This window comes from Pleurodeles waltl, chromosome 2_1 (genome assembly GCF_031143425.1).
Source record: "Pleurodeles waltl isolate 20211129_DDA chromosome 2_1, aPleWal1.hap1.20221129, whole genome shotgun sequence".
Taxonomy (NCBI): Eukaryota; Metazoa; Chordata; class Amphibia; order Caudata; family Salamandridae; genus Pleurodeles; species Pleurodeles waltl.
The window spans coordinates 724143417-724156893 of record NC_090438.1 but is presented as its reverse complement, the minus strand read 5'-3'; positions in this window follow the sequence as shown (position 1 = coordinate 724156893).

Here is a 13477-nt window from a genome sequence, read left to right as displayed (position 1 = left end):
CCCCAAGACAAAGGCATCATGCACAGATCCAGGATACTTGGCAGTGACTTTAGAGATGTACTGGTCAGCAAGGCACACCATCTGGACATTGAGAGAGTGGAAACTGTTCCTATTCCTGTACACCTGTTCATTAGCCCTGGGAGGGACTAAGGCAATATGGGTCCCGTCAATGGCCCTAATCACATGTGGTAGGTGTCCCATTGCATATAATCCAACCTTCACAGTGAGCAAATCATCAACCTGGGGGAATGCAATGTAGCTCCACATGTGTTTGAGCAAGGCAGCCAAAACCCTTCTGTTGTACCTGGCTTTTTGACAGGGTCATCCCCAAACTTGTTGCCTCCTTCCTCCTATTGTTTCTGACCTGTTGTTGTTGGCTTTTGTCCTCTGGGCACTTTACCACTGCTAACCAGTGCTAAAGTGCATATGCTCTCTGTGTAAAGTGTACTATTGATTGGTTTATCCATGATTGGCTATTTAATTTACTTGTAAGTCCCTAGTAGAGTGCACTACATGTGCCTAGGGCATGTAGATTAAATGCTACTAGTGGGCCTGCAGCACTGGTTGTGCCACCCACTTCAGTATCCCCTTAACCTTGTCTCAGGCCTGCCATTGCAAGGCCTGTGTGTGCAGTTTCACTGCCACTTCGACTTGGCATTTAAAAGTACTTGCCAAGCCTAGAACTCCCCTTTTTCTACATATAAGTCACCCCTAATGTGTGCCCTAGGTAACCCCTAGAGCAGGGTGCTGTGTGGGTAAAAGGCAGGACATGTACATGTGTAGTTATATGTCCTGGTAGTGTAAAACTCCTAAATTTGTTTTTACACTACTGTGAGGCCTGCTCCCTTCATAGGCTAACATTCGGCTGCCCTCATACATTGTTGAAGTGGCAGCTGCTGATCTGAAAGGAGCAGGAAGGTCATATTTAGTATGGCCAGAATGGTAATACAAAATCCTGCTGACTGGTGAAGTCGGATTTAATATTACTATTCTAGAAATGCCACTTTTAGAAAGTGAGCATTTCTTTGCACTTAAATCTTTCTGTGCCCTTCAATCCACGTCTAGCTAGGTTTAGTTGACAGTGCCTTGTGCATTCACTCAGACACACCCAAAACACAGGGGGGCATATTTATACTCTGTTTGCGCCGGAATTGCGTCGTTTTTTTTTACGCAATTCCGACGCAAATCTAACTCCATATTTATACTTTGGCGTTAGACGCGTCTAGCGCCAAAGTCCATGGAGTTTGCGTCATTTTTTAGCGTGGACACCTACTTTGCGTTAATGAGATGCAAGGTAGACGTTCCCGTCTAAAAAATTGACTCCGAGGCATGTGCGCCGTATTTACACTCCCGGGCAAAAATCACGCCCGGGAGTGGGCGGGTCAAAAAAAATGACGTACAGCCGCTTTTGCGCCGTTTTTTAGCACCTGGACAAGGCAGGCGTTAAGGGACCTGTGGGCTCGGAAGGAGCCTAGAGGTGCCCTCCCATGCCCCCAGGGACACCCCCTGTCACCCTTGCCCACCCCAGGAGGACACCCAAGGCTGGAGGGACCCATCCCAGGGACATTAAGGTAAGTTCCGGTAATTACTTTAAAAAAAAAAAATTGTGGCATAGGGGGGCCTGATTTGTGCCCCCCTACATGCCACTATGCCCAATGACCATGCCCAGGGGACAGAAGTCCCCTGGGCATGGCCATTGGGCAAGGGGGCATGACTCCTGTCTTTGCTAAGACAGGAGTCATTTCTATGGGGGTTGGGAGTCGGAAAAAATGGCGCAAATCGGGTTGAGGCGAAAAATTTGCCTCAGCCTGACTTGCCCCATTTTTTGGCGCCCAAGCTCCATATACCCCTACGCCGGAGCTGCCCCGGCGTCATTGATTAAATACGGTGCCCGCATGGCGCTTCAGAATGGTGTTAGCCGGCGCTAATTTTTTTGACGCAAAACTGCGTTAGCGCAGTTTTGCGTCAAAAAGTATAAATATGGCCCAGGGTACTCAGCCTCACTTGCATACATCTGCATTTTGAATGGGTCTTCCTGGGCTGGGAGGGTGGAGGGCCTGCCCTCACACAAAGGACTGCCACACCCCCTACTGGGACCCTGGCAGACAGGATTGAATTGAAAGGGGGCTTGGTGCATTTCTTAGACACTCTTTGAAGACACCCCCACTTCTAAGGCACAACTTAGTATAAAACAGGGCCTCTGCCCTACCTCATCAGACACTTGCTGGAGAAGAAACCTGAACCAGAAACTACATCCTGCCAAGAAGAACTGCCTGGCTGCTCAAAGGACTCACCTGTCTGCTTTTCTACAAAGGACTGCTGCCTTGCTGTTGGCCTGCTGCCTTGCTGAACTCTTGTCTGGCTGTAAAAGTGCTCTCCAAGGGCTTGGATAGAGCTTGCCTCCTGTTCCCTGAAGTCTCAGGACCAAAAAAACTTCTCTCTTTCACTTGGACGCTTCGTGCGCCGAAATTTTCGACGCACAGCTTGTTCCGCGGCGATAAAAACGCCGCACACTGACGCTGATCGACACGACGCCTTCGGGACGACCGGAACTTCTACGCACGGCCTCGCAAGGACAACGCCGCCCGACTTCCAAGGAAAAATCGACGCGACGCCTGCCGTGAGAGCGAAATTTCGACGCACAGCCCCGCGGAACGACGCGCAGCCGGAAAACAAGCAGGAGAATCCACGCACAGACCCGGGACATCTGGTAATCCCCTCAAACCATAGAAGGAGACGTCCGCATGCCGGAGAACGACGCACGTCTCCCCACGTGAAAAATAACAACGCATGTCTGTGTGTGAAGGGGCGTAACCGACACACACACCATTTTTCCACGCATCTCCTCTTCTGCGGCCCTCTGCGGAGATTTTCCACCAGATACCAGGTACTTTGTGCTTGAAAGAGACTTTGGGGGTGATTCTTACCTTGGCGGGCGGTTACCCCCGCCAGAACACCGCACCGAGGTCGTCAGACCGCTGCAGTGATTCTGGGTTTTCCACAGGTCTGGCAGGCGACCGCCAAAAGGCCGCCCGCCAGCCCAGTGGAAAACAACCTTCCCACGAGGACGCCGGCTCTGAATGGAGCCGGCGGAGTGGGAAGGTGCGACAGGTGCAGTTGCACCCGTCGCAAATTTCACTGTCTGCAACGCAGACAGTGAAATTCAAAGTGGGCCCCTCTTACGGGGGCCCCTGCAGTGCCCATGCCGTTGGCATGGGCACTGCAGGGGCCCCCAGGGGCCCCACAACACACCATACCGCCATCCTGTTCCTGGCGGCAGAGCCTCCAGGAACAGGATGGCGGTATGGGGTGTCAGAATCCCCATGGCGGCGCAGCGAGCTGCGCCACCATGGAGGAATCTTTTGGGCAGCCGAAAACCAGCGGGAGACTGCCGGTTTTCCACTTCTGACCGCGGCCAAACCGCCGCGGTCAGAATGCCCTGCGGGGCACCGCCAGCCTGTTGGCGGTGCTCCCGCCAACCCTGGCCGGTCAGAATGACCCCCTTTGTTTGCTTTTTAAAGACTTAAGACACTTTGGGGGTCATTCTGACCCCGGCGGGCGGCGGGAGCTGCCCGCCTGGAGGGAACCGCCGAATGACCGCACCGCGGTCAAAAGACCGCGGCGGCCATTCTGGCTTTCCCGCTGGGCCGGCGGGCGACTGCCAGAAGGCCGCCCGCCGGCCCAGCGGGAAACCCCCCTCAACAATGAAGCCGGCTCCGAATGGAGCCGGCGGAGTTGTAGGGGTGCGACGGGAGCAGTGGCACCCGTCGCGATTTTCAGTGTCTGCAAAGCAGACACTGAAAATCTTTATGGGGCCCTGTTAGGGGGCCCCTGCACTGCCCATGCCAGTGGCATGGGCAGTGCAGGGGCCCCCAGGGGCCCCACGACACCCGTTCCCGCCATCCTGTTCCTGGCAGACAGGATGGCGGGAAGGGGGTCGGAATCCCCATGGCGGCGCTGCAAGCAGCGCCGCCATGGAGGATTCCCTGGGCCAGGGGTAAACCGTCGGGAAACTGCTGGTTGCCCTTTTCTGACCGCGGCTTTACCGCCGCGGTCAGAATGGCCCAGGAATCACCGCCAGCCTGTTGGCGGTGCTTCCGCGGTCCCGTCGGAATGACCCCCTTTATGTCACTTTTTAGAGATATCTTTACAAATTCCTATTGCATCTTTGATCGTTTTGACCTGCAAATACCCAGATAAATATTATATATTTTTCTAAACACTGTGTGGTGTATTTTTGTGGTGTTATATTATGGTATTGTATGATTTATTGCACAAATACTTTACACATTGCCTTCTAAGTTAAGCCTGACTGCTCGTGCCAAGCTACCAAAGGGTGGGCACAGGATAACCTTGGATTGTGTGTGACTTACCCTGACTAGAGTGAGGGCTTTTGCTTGGACAGGGGGTAACCTGACTGCCAACCAAAAACCCCATTTCTAACATTGGTGGTCAGCGGCGAGGACAGGACTTGTGTTTGTGCAGTGACATACAGTAGCTAAGTATTTCACTACCTACCCACAGTTGAAGGTCAACTTGATTTTTCATCTTTTTTGCTTTTGGTTCTCTGATGTCCTCCTGGATATACTATTGATATTTTGGACTTTGGATTTTGTTTTATTCCGGTAAGACCTTATCAGCAATGAGATTGCTTACCTACTCACTCTTTGGCCCATATTTATACTTTTTGATGCAAAACTGCGCCAACGCAGTTTTGCGTCAAAAAAATTAGCGCCGGCTAACGCCATTCTGAAGCGCCATGCGGGCGCCGTATTTATTCAATGACGTTAGCCGGCGTTAGCCGCCGGCGCTGTCTGGTGTGCGTTAAAAAAAACGACGTACACCAGGCAGCGCCGGCGTAGGGGGAAAATGGCGTATGGGCGTCCAGAAATGGTGCAAGTCAGGCTGAGGCAAAAAAATCGCCTCAACCCGATTTGCGCCATTTTTTTACGACGCCCATCCCCCATTGAAATGACTCCTGTCTTAGCAAAGACAGGAGTCATGCCCCCTTGCCCAATGGCCATGCCCAGGGGACTTCTGTCCCCTGGGCATGGTCATTGGGCATAGTGGCATGTGGGGGGCACAAATCAGGCCCCCCTATGCCACAAAAAAAAATACCTACCTGGACTTACCTTAATGTCCCTGGGGTGGGTCCCTCCAGCCTTGGGTGTCCTCCTGGGGTGGGCAAGGGTGGCAGGGGGTGTCCCTGGGGGCAGGGGAGGGCACCTCTGGGCTCATTCTGAGCCCACAGGTCCCTTAACGCCTGCCCTGACCCAGGCGCTAAAATCCGGCGCAAATGCGGGTTTTTTATACCCGCCCACTCCCGGGCGTCATTTTTGCCCGGGAGTATAAATCCGACGCATATGCATTGGAGTAATTTTTTAAGACGGGAACGCCTACCTTGCATATCATTAACGCAAGGAAGGTGTTCACGCAAAAAAATTACGCTAACTCCATGAACTTTGGCGCTAGACACGTCTAACGCCAAAGTATAAATATGGAGTTAGTTTTGCGTCGAATTTGCGTCGAAAAAAACGACGCAAATTCGGCGCAAACGGAGTATAAATATGCCCCTTTGTGCCTACTGACCACCTCACTAAGGCTTACCTAAGGAGGCTTTGCAGAAAATGGGGCCTTCCTGTATCAAGGAGATCTACTAAGATGGAAATGCTACATGCCTACATAGTCTGGGGGGAAGAAAGATGGGCAGAGAGAGAGGCCGAAAAAAAACAAATGACTAAGTACCCCTCAGATGAGGAGGGGGACTGCTCAAATGAGGAGGAAGACTACTCAGATGAGGAAAGAGAACCAGTGAGAGATGAATGGCTCCTAGCTCAAGAGCGGTGGATGGAAGAGCTAGATGAGCAGCTTGAAAGGGCTGAGGCAGCAAGACTCTTAGCCCTAGAAGAAGAAAGGACTGCAGCTGAAGAGCTGAGCTGTGAAGAGCTGAAACTGGAGGCCGGAAGGGCTGAGTCCAGTTCAGATGGTGGCAGCTAAAATCTTGCATCCGGTACTGCTGAAGAAGGGCACAAGCCCAGAGATGTGGTGCCCAACTTGAAGAAGGGAGTTGACACATCCCAGGTGGTTCAAGGGTATGAGGTATTTCCCGTTATGCACAGGGTCCCTGAGAAGGATTGGGGAACTGGCACAGGGAATCACTACTGGGGGGAGGGACACTTTACTGACTCTAGCAGAGAGTGACAGAGAAAAGGGTTCCCCCCTGGTGGACGTCCTGGATATAGAGTGTAGAGACATCCCAGAAGAGTATGGGTTGAGTGTCAGGGACAGGCAGATACTGTCTCACCAGTCTCTGGAGGGTGATGTAGAGTGCTTTTCCAAGGCTGAGTTACTGGGTGGTTGGGTGAAGGGTACTGTTGTTAATACATGTGAAGGGCAGAGTGATGTAATTGCTGGAGAGCATATGTCTGGTCCTTATTTTCCAGAGCTACGCCAACACCAGGTGGAGTGTGAGTTCTCTGACCCCAGGGGACTTACAATAGAGGCAGACTTCTGGGTGAGCACCAGAGAGTCTGAAGAGGCATTTGGGGGTGCTCCTGAAGGGAGTGGTCTAGGTGGTTCCCAACCAAGTGAGGTGGGAGAGGATTGTAGTGTCCCAGGTAGGTCCCAGGTCCTAGAGGGTTCCATGAGGGAACACCAGGAGGGAAGCCTAGCCTGTACCGTAGGGCCACCTTTTGAGGGAAGCCCCGCAGTGTCAGAAGAACTTGGGGGGGTGACTGTAGTCAGCATACCAACAGTTCTGGTGTCTGGCAGTACCACTCCCAGTGAGGGGGTGGAGAAGTCCAGACATAGGGTTGAGAGGGGGTTGCAGACCCCAGTGGAGGACCTTGAGAGTCAGGGGTCAGCTCTGAGAGCAGAGTCCCCCAGGAATGACCCAGGTGAAACCGTTTCTGGTTTGGGGGAAACCCAGACTCTGCCGGATGGGCAGAGGTCGGGAGACCTGCGCCAACCAGACTCTTGTGTGGCCCTTGGGGACGGTGTGTCCCTTGTGGGGAGTGAGAGTGCCCCCCAGGAAGTCCTGGCATGGCCAGAATGGTAATACAAAATCCTGCTGACTGGTGAAGTCGGATTTAATATTTCTATTCTAGAAATGCCACTTTTAGAAAGTGAGCATTTCTTTGCACTTAAATCTTTCTGTGCCCTTCAATCCACGTCTAGCTTGGTTTAGTTGACAGCTCCTTGTGCATTCACTCAGACACACCCAAAACACAGGGTACTCAGCCTCACTTGCATACATCTGCATTTTAAATGGGTCTTCGTGGGCTGGGAGGGTGGAGGGCCTGCCCTCACACAAAGGACTGCCACACACCCTACTGGGACCCTGGCAGACAGGATTGAATTGAAAGGGGGCTTGGTGCATTTCTTAGACACTCTTTGAAGTCACCCCCACTTCAAAGGCACAACTTAGTATAAAACAGGGCCTCTGCCCTACCTCATCAGACATTTGCTGGAGAAGAAACCTGAACCAGAAACTACATCCTGCCAAGAAGAACTGCCTGGCTGCTCAAAGGACTCACCTGTCTGCTTTTCTACAAAGGACAGCTGCCTTGCTGTTGGCCTGCTGCCTTGCTGAACTCTTGTCTGGCTGTAAAAGTGCTCTCCAAGGGCTTGGATAGAGCTTGGCTCCTGTTCCCTGAAGTCTCAGGACCAAAAAGACTTCTCTCTTTCACTTGGACGCTTCGTGCGCCGAAATTGTAGATGCATAGCTTGTTCCGCGGCGATAAAAACGCCGCACACTGACGCTGATCGACGCAACGCCTTCGGGACGACCGGAACTTCTACGCACGGCCTCGCAAGGACAACGCCGCCCGACTTCCAAGGAGAAATCGATGCGACGCCTGCCGTGAGAACGAAATTTCGACGCACAGCCCCGCGGAATGACGCGCAGCTGGAAAACAAGCAGGAGAATCCACGCACAGACCCGGGACATCTGGTAATCCCCGGGAACCATAGAAGGAGGCGGTCCGCATGCCGGAGAACGACGCACGTCTCCCCGCGTGAAAAATAACGACGCAAGTCTGTGTGTGAAGGGGCGTAACCGACACACACAACATTTTTCCACGCATCTCCTCTTCTGCGGCCCTCTGCAGAGATTTTCCACCAGATACCAGGTACTTTGTGCTTGAAAGAGACTTTGGGGGTCATTCTAACCCTGGCGGTCGGTGATAAAGCGGCGGCCAACCCGCCAACAGGCAGGCGGTCCAAACAATGGAATTCTGACCCTGGCGGGAACTGCCAACACAGACCGCCACATTAACACTCCGACCGCCACGGCGGGACCGACAAACAGCGCGGCGGTCACCGCCAACAGGCAGGCGACAGACAATGTACCGCCCACCCTATCACAACTCACCAATCCGCCACCTTTTCCGGGGCGGGAGCCCCGCCGATAAAAACACGGCGGAAACAGACTACGAACGGGAAAACGCTCACCTATACACACTCCACGAGGAAGGAGGACAGCATGGAGCCCGAATTACACATCCTACCGGCTATTGTCTACCTGCTCATCTACCAGGAGTACGAACGCCGGCGCAGAAGACAACGGTGAGTACTGCACCTACGACACAGGGGAGGGGGGAGGGGGGAGGAGGAAAGCTTACGGGCACACACATACGCGATACACCCACCCCCCCAACCCACCCCCCCAATACCTACACACCAATGCAGAGCAACAAGTCAGAGTGACACCCCCCAACCCCCCCGGAAGAATGCAAAGACATAATTCAAATGAAGTTTTAAATTTATCGATAAAATAGGTTCATTTAAGTCATGGTAAATATACCATATGAAATATACCAAAGAAATAATGAACATAGTGCAAAGTATAAACATAGTCAATAAGTCCTGCACAGTCCGTTCAATATCCATAGTCCGTGGGCCAATGTGTACAAACACATGGGCAAAGCCCACACAGGAGACCAGAAACCATTGGAGAGAACACTGCTGGGGCATCAGATGAGAAAACAACAGGCACCTCAGGGGGAAGGGAAAGGGGGGAACCTCAGCCACATGAGTCCACAACGCCAGATCCACGAGGGGCCTCAATGCCCACTGTACCATCCTGGGGAGTGCAAAGCCACAGTCCATCAGATGGATAACCGACTCCACTGGTATTGGAGGAGGCATGGTGCCAAGAGTGCTTCGTGAACACCTGCTCGACACAGAACCAGCAGTGTCAATGGACCAGCGGTGCTTGAGACGGCGGTGCCCAGCGGAGCGGTGCTTGACAGGAAGGCTCCAGCGGAGCGGTGCTTGACAGGAAGGCCCCAGCGGAGCGGTGCTTGACAGCAAGGGCCCAGCGGAGCGGTGCTTGAGATGAAGGGCCCAGCGGAGCGGTGCTTGAGATGAAGGGCCCAGCGGAGCGGTGCTTGACAGGAAGGGCCCAGCGGAGCGGTGCTTGACAGGAAGGGCCCAGCGGAGCGGTGCTTGAGATGAAGGGCCCAGCGGAGCGGTGCTTGAGATGAAGGGCCCAGCGGAGCGGTGCTTGAGATGAAGGGCCCAGCAGAGCGGTGCTTGACAGGAAGGCCCCAGCGGAGCGGTGCTTGACAGGAAGGGCCCAGCGGAGCGGTGCTTGAGATGAAGGCCCCAGCGGAGCGGTGCTTGACAGGAAGGCCCCAGCGGAGCGGTGCTTGACAGGAAGGCCCCTGCGGAGCGGTGCTTGACAGGAAGGGCCCAGCGGAGCGGTGCTTGAGATGAAGGGCCCAGCGGAGCGGTGATTGAGATGAAGGGCCCAGCGGAGCAGTGCTTGAGATGAAGGGCCCAGCGGAGCGGTGCTTGAGATGAAGGGCCCAGCGGAGCGGTGCTTGACAGGAAGGGCCCAGCGGAGTGGTGCTTGAGATGAAGGCCCCAGCGGAGCGGTGCTTGACAGGAAGGCCCCAGCGGAGCGGTGCTTGACAGGAAGGCCCCAGCGGAGCGGTGCTTGAGATGAAGGGCCCAGCGGAGCGGTGCTTGAGATGAAGGGCCCAGCGGAGCGGTGCTTGACAGGAAGGCCCCAGCGGAGCGGTGCTTGACAGGACGGCCCCAGCGGAGCGGTGCTTGACAGGAAGGGCCCAGCGGAGCGGTGCTTGAGATGAAGGGCCCAGCGGAGCGGTGCTTGAGATGAAGGGCCCAGCGGAGCGGTGCTTGAGATGAAGGGCCCAGCGGAGCGGTGCTTGAGATGAAGGGTCCAGCGGAGCAGTGCTTGACAGGAAGGGCCCAGCGGAGTGGTGCTTGAGATGAAGGCCCCAGCGGAGCGGTGCTTGACAGGAAGGGCCCAGCGGAGCGGTGCTTGACAGGAAGGGGCCCTGTATAGCGGTGCTCCTCACGGCGGGGCCCTGTTCAGCGGTGCCTGTCTTGGCGGGGCCCTCTTCAGCGGTGCTCTTCATGGAGGGGCCCTGTTCAGCGGTGCTCTTCACGGCGGGGCCCTGTTCAGCGGTGCCTGTCTTGGCGGGCCCTGTTCAGCGGTGCCTGTCTTGTGCCCGTGGGTGTCGTCCGTCACACCCGGTATGGGGCTGGTGGGGCCCTCCTGGTGCGCTCGGCTGCTGCATGTCTTCCCCGCCCTGCTGCCCTTGCCCTCCTTCGCTGCAGCTCTCGGGCCCTTGCCTCCCTTAGATGATGTTGCAGCTGACGTGGCAAGGCCACTCTCCGTGGTGGCAGCCGTCTCAGGCTTTTCGCGCCGGCCCTTAAGTTTTCTTGTCCTCTTCCCAAGGGGTGGGCTGGCTGTCCCCTTGCTGCTGGCCGATGTTCCTTCCCTAGGAGCTGGTGGATTCCAATAGCCCTGCACTATGGTGATACTAGATGCAGGGCTGATGGTGGCTGAGGTGCTCTTTGGACTCTTACCAGATGGAGGGGGTGGGTCAGGTGATGCAAAGAGGTTAATTTTGGAGAGGAAAAGTTTTTTAGGAGCAATGGGAACGGTAGGTGCAGTGGGTATGGGAGTGGAGGAAGAGGATGTGGTTGTAGGAGAGTCAAGTGTGCTGTCTTTGGGTGCAGGTGCTTGGGCTGGAGGCTGTCGTGAGGTGGATGGCTGTTGGGTTGGTGGCTGCCTGCGTTTGTGTGGTTTGGAAGAGGGGTGGACAGACACAGTGGGAGAGGACACAGGGACGTGTAATGGCAGTGGGGGTGGTGACTGCACGTGTGCTGACTGTAATGGAGGGTGTGCCGGTGATGGAAGTACTGGCTGATGGTGGTGTGCATGCAGGTGTGAGTGGAGACGTCACAGGGAGGGAGGAGGGAGACGAGGAGGAGGGGGACACAGAGGTGGTAGTGACTGTTGGCATGTCTGCATCTGGATGTTGTTTGTGTGAATGCTTGTGGGATCTGTGGTGCTTATGTCTGGATGAGCTGTCCTTGGGTGTTGAGGTGTGTGCAGGCTGGTCTGATGGTGTGGATGGGATAGGCTGAGGAACAGGAGACTGGGACTGGGTGGAGGGTGTTAGAAGAGGGAGGCTGGAGACAGGGACAATGGCTGCCGTCAGTGCTGAGGCCAGAGCGTTGAACGATTGCTGATGGGCAGCCTGACCCGAATGAATGCCCTCCAGGTATGCATTGCTCAGATGCACCTCCTTTTCCACCCCCTGGATGGCATTCAAAAGGGTAGACTGCCCAACAATGAGCTTCCGGAGGAGGTCAATGACCTCCTCACTGAGGGCAGCAGGGGTAACTGGGGCAGGGCCTGAGGTGCCTGGGGCGAAGGAGATGCCTGCCTTGGTGTGCGAGCGGGCACGGGGCGAACGCTGAGGGGCTGCTTGCAGGGCGGAGCTGGTGCGCTGGGTGGCGGCTGTACCTGTAGTTGCGGTGGGCACGGATGTTGCCGCCACCGCAAGGCAGCTCCCTTCCGAGAACGTGTCGGTGTCGCTGACGTCTCCGCGGGTCCCCGTTGTGGAGCTCCCCTCGCCCTCCGTCTCACTGCTGAACTCGGAGTCCATTGCATGGCCCTCCGGGGCCATGTGAGATGCAGCTTCCTCGTGCGCCGATGCCACTTCTCCTCCGCCTGATGATGCTAATGCACACATGCATAGGAAGAAAAAGAAAATGGGTGGGGGGGAAAAATGAAGACAGGTTGAGTGCATGCATTGGCAATACCGTTGGCGGAGAGGACAGACACAGAAGCCCCTTGAACTACGCTGCGCAATCGGGGTACACTACTCAGTTCTTGTGACTAGGCCTACAGGTCTATGGACGACAACTGCACACATGGGTGATGCAGGACAATGGCTAGCTGTACTTGGCACCCTACAGAGGTGGGGGGCGGGGGCACAGGGCCATGGCTAACGAAGGGGACTAGCCTACAGAAAGCGCCCTGGCCTTGAGTTACCCACAGCCCTCCTCCCCCACCCAGACACCTCCACTGCGCGCAAAGATAGCAGAATGTGCTGATACTCACCCCCTTGTGTCTGCTGTGATGTCCTCACGCGCCCATCCAAATCGGGGTAGGCCACCGCCAGGATCCGGGACATCAGGGGGGTCAATTGGTGGCTGGCACCCCTCCTACGTTGGGAGGCCATCCCCAGCAGAGACTCAGCGGTCTTTCTGGTCCCGCGGCGGATGTCCTCCCACCTCTTTCGGCAGTTGGTGCCCCGTCTGTTGTGGACCCCCAGGGCCCGGACGTCCTTGGCGGTGGCACGCCAAATGTCGACCTTCTGATGGGCGCTGACCTATTTGACATGTACAGGGTGGGAAAGGAAATATCATCACTTTTCAGCATGGTAGATGTGAGTGGCCCCCCCTCCCCAACCTTGCCATGTGGCACATGTTCCCATCTGTCGTGCGTTGCACTCCTCATTCACTCCCCTCCCCACCATCTTACATACACCCCACTCAACACAGGCATAGCCCATTCAGCGTGCACCCTGTGTACTAACCTGTTGGTCTGGAGGACCGTAGAGTAGCGCATACTGGGGGAGGACCCCATCAACAAGTTTCTCCAATTCTTCGGAAGTGAAGGCAAGGGCCCTTTCCCCAGTCGCAGCAGCCATTGTATCTCCCAGACCGAGGTCACAGCAGCACTTGCAGTATAGGTTCTCTCCTGTGGATGATCAGGTGTCGAGTGATTAATCAGATAGAAAATGGCGGTCAGGCCCGCGGCGGTGCGTACCGCGGCGGTGCGTACCGCAACCGCCGGCGCACATCGTCATTGGCTCCTGAGACCCATAGGGTTCAATGTTAACCAATGCTGCTTTGCGCCGCGGTCTTCGACCGCCTACCGCCACGGTGTTCCACGCCAGCGCAGTGACCTCACATCCCACTGTCACACTTCACAGGTCAGGCAGCCGCCATTTCAAGGGCCCACATGGCATGATTTCTACTCTGTCACACAGGCCTAGGCCTCGCATTGCCACTCATACAAGTCGTTCCATGCATAGCGATTCGTGTACTGTGCAAGCTGTGTGAACGAACCTGTGGGTTGCTTGACTCTGTGCTCCATGTTGTCCTTCCTAGGCACCGTCCGCTGGGACTTGCGAGGAGAAGGATGAAT